The 6,486-nt window shown below is 36.3% G+C and overlaps 1 pseudogene; it reads left to right on the top strand.

The window, feature by feature from the left end:
• Positions 1-5,642: 5,642 nt before the first annotated feature.
• LOC102819309 lies at positions 5,643-6,272 on the top strand (annotated as a pseudogene).
• The last annotated feature ends 214 nt before the right edge of the window (positions 6,273-6,486 follow it).

Raw genomic sequence — 6,486 nt, 5'->3', positions numbered from 1 at the left:
AACAACAACAACAACATATATACATATATGTAAATAATCATGTTTCAACTTGCTGAGAGCCATAAGTTTAGATCTGCTGATTATCTACAATTACTTGTTGTTAAGTGCCATCGAGTCAGTTCTGACCCATAGCAACCCTGTATAGGGTTTCTGAGCAGTGGCTGGTCTACTTGAATCACCGACTTTGCAGTTCAAATCATCCTTGCAGTCCAGAGCATTAACCTGCTGTGCCACACCAGGACGTTCTCTCTATGTATGTATGCATTGTTGTTGTTATGTGCCATCAAGTCGGTTCAGACCAATAGCAACCCTGCATAGGGTTTCCAAGTAGTGGCTGATGAGCTTGAACCGCTGTACTGTAAATGTCATCTACTTAGTTCCAAAACACAGAGAACCTGTTTACGTTTTCCTAGACTATAAATCTTTGTAGGAGCCGAAAAGCTCATCGCTCTCCTAAGGAGGCGATGGTGCGCTCAAACTACTGACCTGTGGTTCACAATCCAAGTATATATATATATATTGTTGCTTTTAAGTGTCATCAAGTCAGTTCCAACTCATAGCACAACTACAGTGTATTCAAGACTGTAAATCATTACAGGTGAAGAAAGACTCATCTTTCTCCAGCAGAGCTGCTGGTGGGGTCAAACACAATTGACCCCTGGCCTTGATCTGGTTGATATTATAGAGTTTCTCTGTCATCTCTTCCCGCAGATATAGTCAATTTGATTCCAGTGTATTCCATCTGATGAGGTCTATGTGTATAGTCACTGTTTATGTTATTGAAAAAGGGTCTTTGCTGTGAATAAGTTAGCGGTCTTGCCAAATTCCATCATGCAATCTCCAGCACTGTTTCTATCACCAATGCCATATTTCCAATTACCCATCATTCTTGTTTTTTTCCAACTTTCTAATTCCAATCATCAGTCTTCATCATCAATACATTGTGATTGCATGTCTGATTCATTTCAAACTTAAGTTGGTAGGATTCTTCAAATTCATTATCACTGGCTTTAGTAGTTGGTGTATAAATTTGAGTAATTTGGTATTAACTGGTTTTCCTTGTTGTTAAGTGCCGTCGAGTCGATTCCAACCCATAGGGACCCTGTATAGGGTTTCCAAGGAGCAGCTGGTGAGCTTGAACCACTGACCTTGCTGTTCAAAACGACTTTGCAGTCTGACGCATTAGCCCACAGCATCACACAAGGAATCTGGTTTTCCACGTAGGTATATGGATATTATCCTATCACAAACATTTTGATACTTCAAGGTGGATCTTGAAATGCTTTTTGAAGATGAATGTGAAGCCATTCCACTTTGGTTTATTGTTTCCAGCAGAGTAAACTGTGGGTTGTTTGACTCAAAGTGGCCAATACCCATCCATTTCAGCTCACTAATGCCTACAATATTGATCTTTCTGTGTTCCATTTCATTTTTTACTTCCAGTTGTCCTAGATTCATACTTTATACATTACTAATTCCAGTTATTAAAGAACGTTTTTAGCTGTTTATTTTAATTTTGGAGTCCTGGTGTGACACTGTGGGTTAATGTGCAGGACTGCAAAGTCGATTTGAACCGCAAGGTTGACGATTCAAGCTCACCAGCTGCTCCACGGAAACCTTATACAGGGTCACTGTGGGTCAGAACTGATTCAATGGCATTTAACAACAACAACAATTTTCATTTTGAGTTGTGCCTAGTCAGCAGATGAAGGTCCTGTGAACTTTTTCCATTCACATCATTAAATCTAATCTAATCCTCACATCTAATCTGAGGATACAACTCTTTCCCTGTCTTCTTTTGAGGGCCTTCTAACCTGAGAGTCTCATTCATGTTCTGCTGCTATTCATAAGATTTCAGACACAAGTGGTTTGTCTTTCCTTCTTCCTAGTAAAGCACTGTAGGATAAGCACTACACTGTGCATGATGTCCTTACCCAGAGACTGGTCCCTTCTGGCAACTTGTCCAAAGTACCGGAAACAAAGTCTCACAATCCTTTCTTTAAGGGAGCACTCTGGCTGTACTTCTTTCAAGACAACCTACATAGCAGCCAGGAAATTTTTGAATTATTAAGAAAGCAGTTATCTTTCTTGTAATTGCTCAAGGATGTGAACTTTTATGTTTTAGTGACCTTCCAATTGGACATTTTAAAAAAACTTGATGGGAATGAGTATAATCTTGAAATCCTAAAAAGATAACTATATTTACATATGCTGAAGGACAAGATTAATAGTTGGAATTTAACTGCAACTAAAATTTTGTCTATGCAAGATAATGGAAACTTTCTCTTAATAATAATTGGTACTATCAATAGCACAAAACTATTGGGTTTATATTCAGATATAAATAATTGTTTCTATATTGATAGTATTATTATACTTTTAATAAAAATATATTGTTCCAAAAGGTAAAGTGCTTAAAATCAACATGACTTTTCAGCTAAATTAATAGTTATTGTTTCTACTGTAACATGCACATCATATATTTTCTACATTTTCTGAACCAAAGTCTCTCATGAGAAACAAACATCTAAGATTACCATTAAACATGGATATATTTTGAAAGAGGCTAATCTTTCTTAGGCTGAATTAAATAGGGTTAGACCTGAAAGTCTACATGAATGGTCGATTTCCTGTTCCGTCTCAAGCAAAGTATCTGCCTAGAGAGGCTCTGAGTCTGCAGCTGTCATCTTCCCCAGCTTCTGACTGATGAAGGAGTCTTTTGTTCTACTGATAAGTGATACATTGTGCACCACTCAGGTGCCCAGAACAAAAAGTATAGAGCAACACAATGAGCTTCTCTCCAATCAGTTTTAAGAAGATGAATAAAAGAAAAAACTAGCTTTACCTGAGATGTGTTTCTTTCAATGAAACTTTCCTTGCTCATTCTAAAGGAAAATATCATTTGGTCTGTGTTTAAGAGCATACTCTATAGTTTTCTCCCCACCCTCCACCTGGGGACCAAAGCAACAGAAACAGAAAGTCTTTTTATTAAAATGGTTAAATTTGGTGAATTGCTGACTGTTTGAAGGGATTTGTTGGAATGATTTTATCCGAGATGTACTTAATGAATCTAGCTAGCTATAGTCATGTAAATAATTATTGATTCTATTTAATTTATTTTTGTATGTTCTCAAAAATTATTTACCTTTATTAAATATATTTCTAAATATAAAATCATTAAAAATGCATATTCAGTTAATTTAATAATGTATAAATTAATAATGCATAATTTCTAATAATGTTTCTGAAATAAGTAGGGTATATAATTCTTCATGAAGCTGTGTATTATATTTAAAGAAACAGGTGTGTTTTTCTAGAGAGTCTCAAACCACAGTAGAGAAAAAAAAAATCTAGGGAGAAAAAAGTTATCTTTTTTCATTTTAGACCAATAGATGAAAGTGCCTCTAAAAGACATCAAAACAGTTTGGTTTGTTTAACCCACATTCATCACTCATATCCCAAATAAACCACACTGATACTTTGAGTCTCAACAAGTCTGATTCTTCTAGAATCAATCATACGTTATTGAGGGTCATCACCACAATTTTATGGATTAAATACTTAATGTCTGTTTAGATGGCTGTTACTGGGTTTTTCTTAGCCATCTTCCATATCAGATTATCACATTTTTCATCATCTGCAGATCTATGATCACAAAGATTAATATAAGAAATGGGTTTGCATTTGGGTTTGCAAAATGTGTTGAATAATTAATAAAATGATATTCAATAAACTCTTCAATAAATCATGCTATGATTTACTCCAATGTGTTTCCAATGGTTCCACAGACTTCAGATGCACCTGTTTGATATAAGCATTGTTTACTGCCTTTAAAAGTATACATAAAATGTAAGTCATTATTGACAGGATCTGTGTCTATTTTATTAATCTGTGCTTCTCAAGAGCCTAGAATAGGGCCTGAGAAAAAAATGGGAAAATATTTGTTTAATGAATGAATTAATTAGTGAATAAGCATGAGATCCACCATTTGTCTGTCGGTTTGTCCTACTAAACTGGTTTTGTGTTGCTGTGGTGCTGAAAAGTATGCCACCAGTATTTTAAACACCAGCCAATTCACCCATGGTGCACATGTTTCAGCTGACCTTGCAGATTAAGAATAACAAAAGGCAGACCACTTCTGAAGGGTTAGCCAGTGAAAGTCTTATGAATGGCAGCAGAACATTGTCTGATATAGTGCCAGAAGATGAGCTCCTCAGGATAGAATGCACTCAAAACATACGTGGGGAGAGCTGTCTCCTCAAAGTAGAGGTGACTTTAAGGACACAAATGGAGCAAAGCTCTCAGGACTTTATTTGCTGATTAGCACAACTTAAAATGATAAGAAACAGCTACAAATATTCATTAATAATGGGAATGTGGAATATACAAATTATGAATTTAGTAAAACTGAAGTCATCAAATATAAAATGGAATACATAAATATTAATATGTCGTGGACTGGCAAGTCGAAATCACAGGTGTTGGAGATTTTGAATCAGACAGTCATGGTTTACTATGACAAAAATGACAAACTGAAGAGACATGATGTCTCATTCTTGTCAAAAAGAGCATTTCAAGATCTATCTTGAAGTACAGTGCTCTCTGTGAAGAATATTATCTATATGCCTAAAAGAAAGACCAGTTAATTTTGCTATTATCAAAGTTATGAAACAAACACTAAAGCCAATGATGATTAAATTAAATAATTCTATCAACTTTTTCAGTCTAAAGTTGATCAAACATGCCATCAAGATGCTTTGATAATTACTGGTGATTGGAATGTGAAAGTTGGAAACAAAGAGGAAGGATCAGTAGTTGGAAAATATGACCTTGGTGATCAAAATGATACTGGAGATTCCATGATAAAATTTTGCAGAACCAATGACTTATTCTTAGCAAATGTGTTTATTCTGCAACATAAAAAGTGAATACACACATGGCCCTCACCAGATGGTATACAAAGGAATCAAATTGACAACATTTGTGGGAAAAGACTATGGACAAGCTCCATAATATCAGCTAAAGCAAGACCAAGCGTTGGTTGTGGAATAGACCATCAATTGCTCTTATTCAAGTTTAGGCTAATGCTGAAGAAAATTAAAACAAATCCACGAGAGTCAAAATATAATCTTGAGTATATCCCACCTAAATTTGGAGATCATCTCAAGAAAATATTGGATGCATTAGACACTAATGACCAAATCCCGGAAGAGTTGTGGGATGACATTGAGAAGATCATACGTAAAAAAATAAAAGATCATTAATAATAATAAAAAAATTTAAACAGGGAAGAAAGAAAATACTAAAACAAATTTCAGGAGAGACTGAAAGTTAACTCTTGATCATAGAAAAGCTAAAGCAACTGGAAGAAATAAGGAAGTAAAAGAGCTGAACAGAGTTTTCAAAGAACAACTCGAGAAAACAAAGTAAAGTAATATAATCTCAAGCTGAAAGAACTGAAAAAGAGATCCATTTTGGAGAGACAGGGCAATGCAGGGCTCTGAAACTAGGATCGGTGATGTTTGAGAAACATGCAGCTAGATGTTCAGCTGCTGGCGGGGACATTGGCTGAAGCTCGGGGGAGGGGAGCACTAAGCACACATTGTAGGGTCCTGGTATTTGGTTTCTTGACTCCAGCAAACATGTCTTGGCCTGTTAGAAATGGGAAGGTTGTTGATTGTATTCACAGCTTCAGGAATCTGATAATACTGATGAAGATTTTGGAAGAGTTTCTGGTCCTCCTGCTAAGAAAATGCCATCAGCTCCTCAAGAAGCTAAAACTAAGAGGCAATCTGGAAAGAATTCACAGGAAAATTGTGAGGACTCAAAAGAAGAAGATGTGAAGACCAGGAAGGATGACTCTCAGCAGAGGATAGTGAAAATGAAAATGAAGGTCATAAAAATGTATGCCAGCAACAACAGGCAGCTTCTAAGCAGAGAGAGATCCTCATGTAAGATGTGGGTAGTGAGGAAGAAAAAGAAGAGGAGAACAAGGGACCATTCCATGAAATTGATTCTGGTAGTGAAGAATATTTCCTAATGGAAGATGATGACGACAGTAACTATGGTAGTTCAAAAAAGAAAAACAAAAAGATGGTTAAGAAATCCAAATTTGAGCGAAAAAAAAAGAAAATGCCCAAACCCAGACTAAATACAACAGTGATGCCAAGTCCAATGAAAGGCAAAGGGAAAGTGGGTCATCCATACCTTCAAACGCAGCAAGGGAAAAGACTTCTTCCCTGAAAGAAGACGAAGAGGAAGCCCCTCAGTGAGATGGATTGACACAGTGACAGCAGCTCTGACAGCAACAGGGGCTAAAATATAACAATTGTCAGGATGGTGCAGGATCGGGCAGTATTTTGTGCTGTTGTGCATAGGATTCCTATGAATTGCAACTTACTCGATGACACCTGACAGCAATAACAGGCATGAGATACTATATTGTTGTTGTTAAGTGCCGTCAAGTCAGTTCTGATTCATAACCCT

Source organism: Chrysochloris asiatica, unplaced genomic scaffold, assembly GCF_000296735.1.
Source record: "Chrysochloris asiatica unplaced genomic scaffold, ChrAsi1.0 scaffold00011, whole genome shotgun sequence".
NCBI classification, from domain to species: Eukaryota; Metazoa; Chordata; class Mammalia; order Afrosoricida; family Chrysochloridae; genus Chrysochloris; species Chrysochloris asiatica.
Note: the sequence above shows the minus strand (reverse complement) of the source record. Positions and strands in the feature narration are given on the sequence as shown.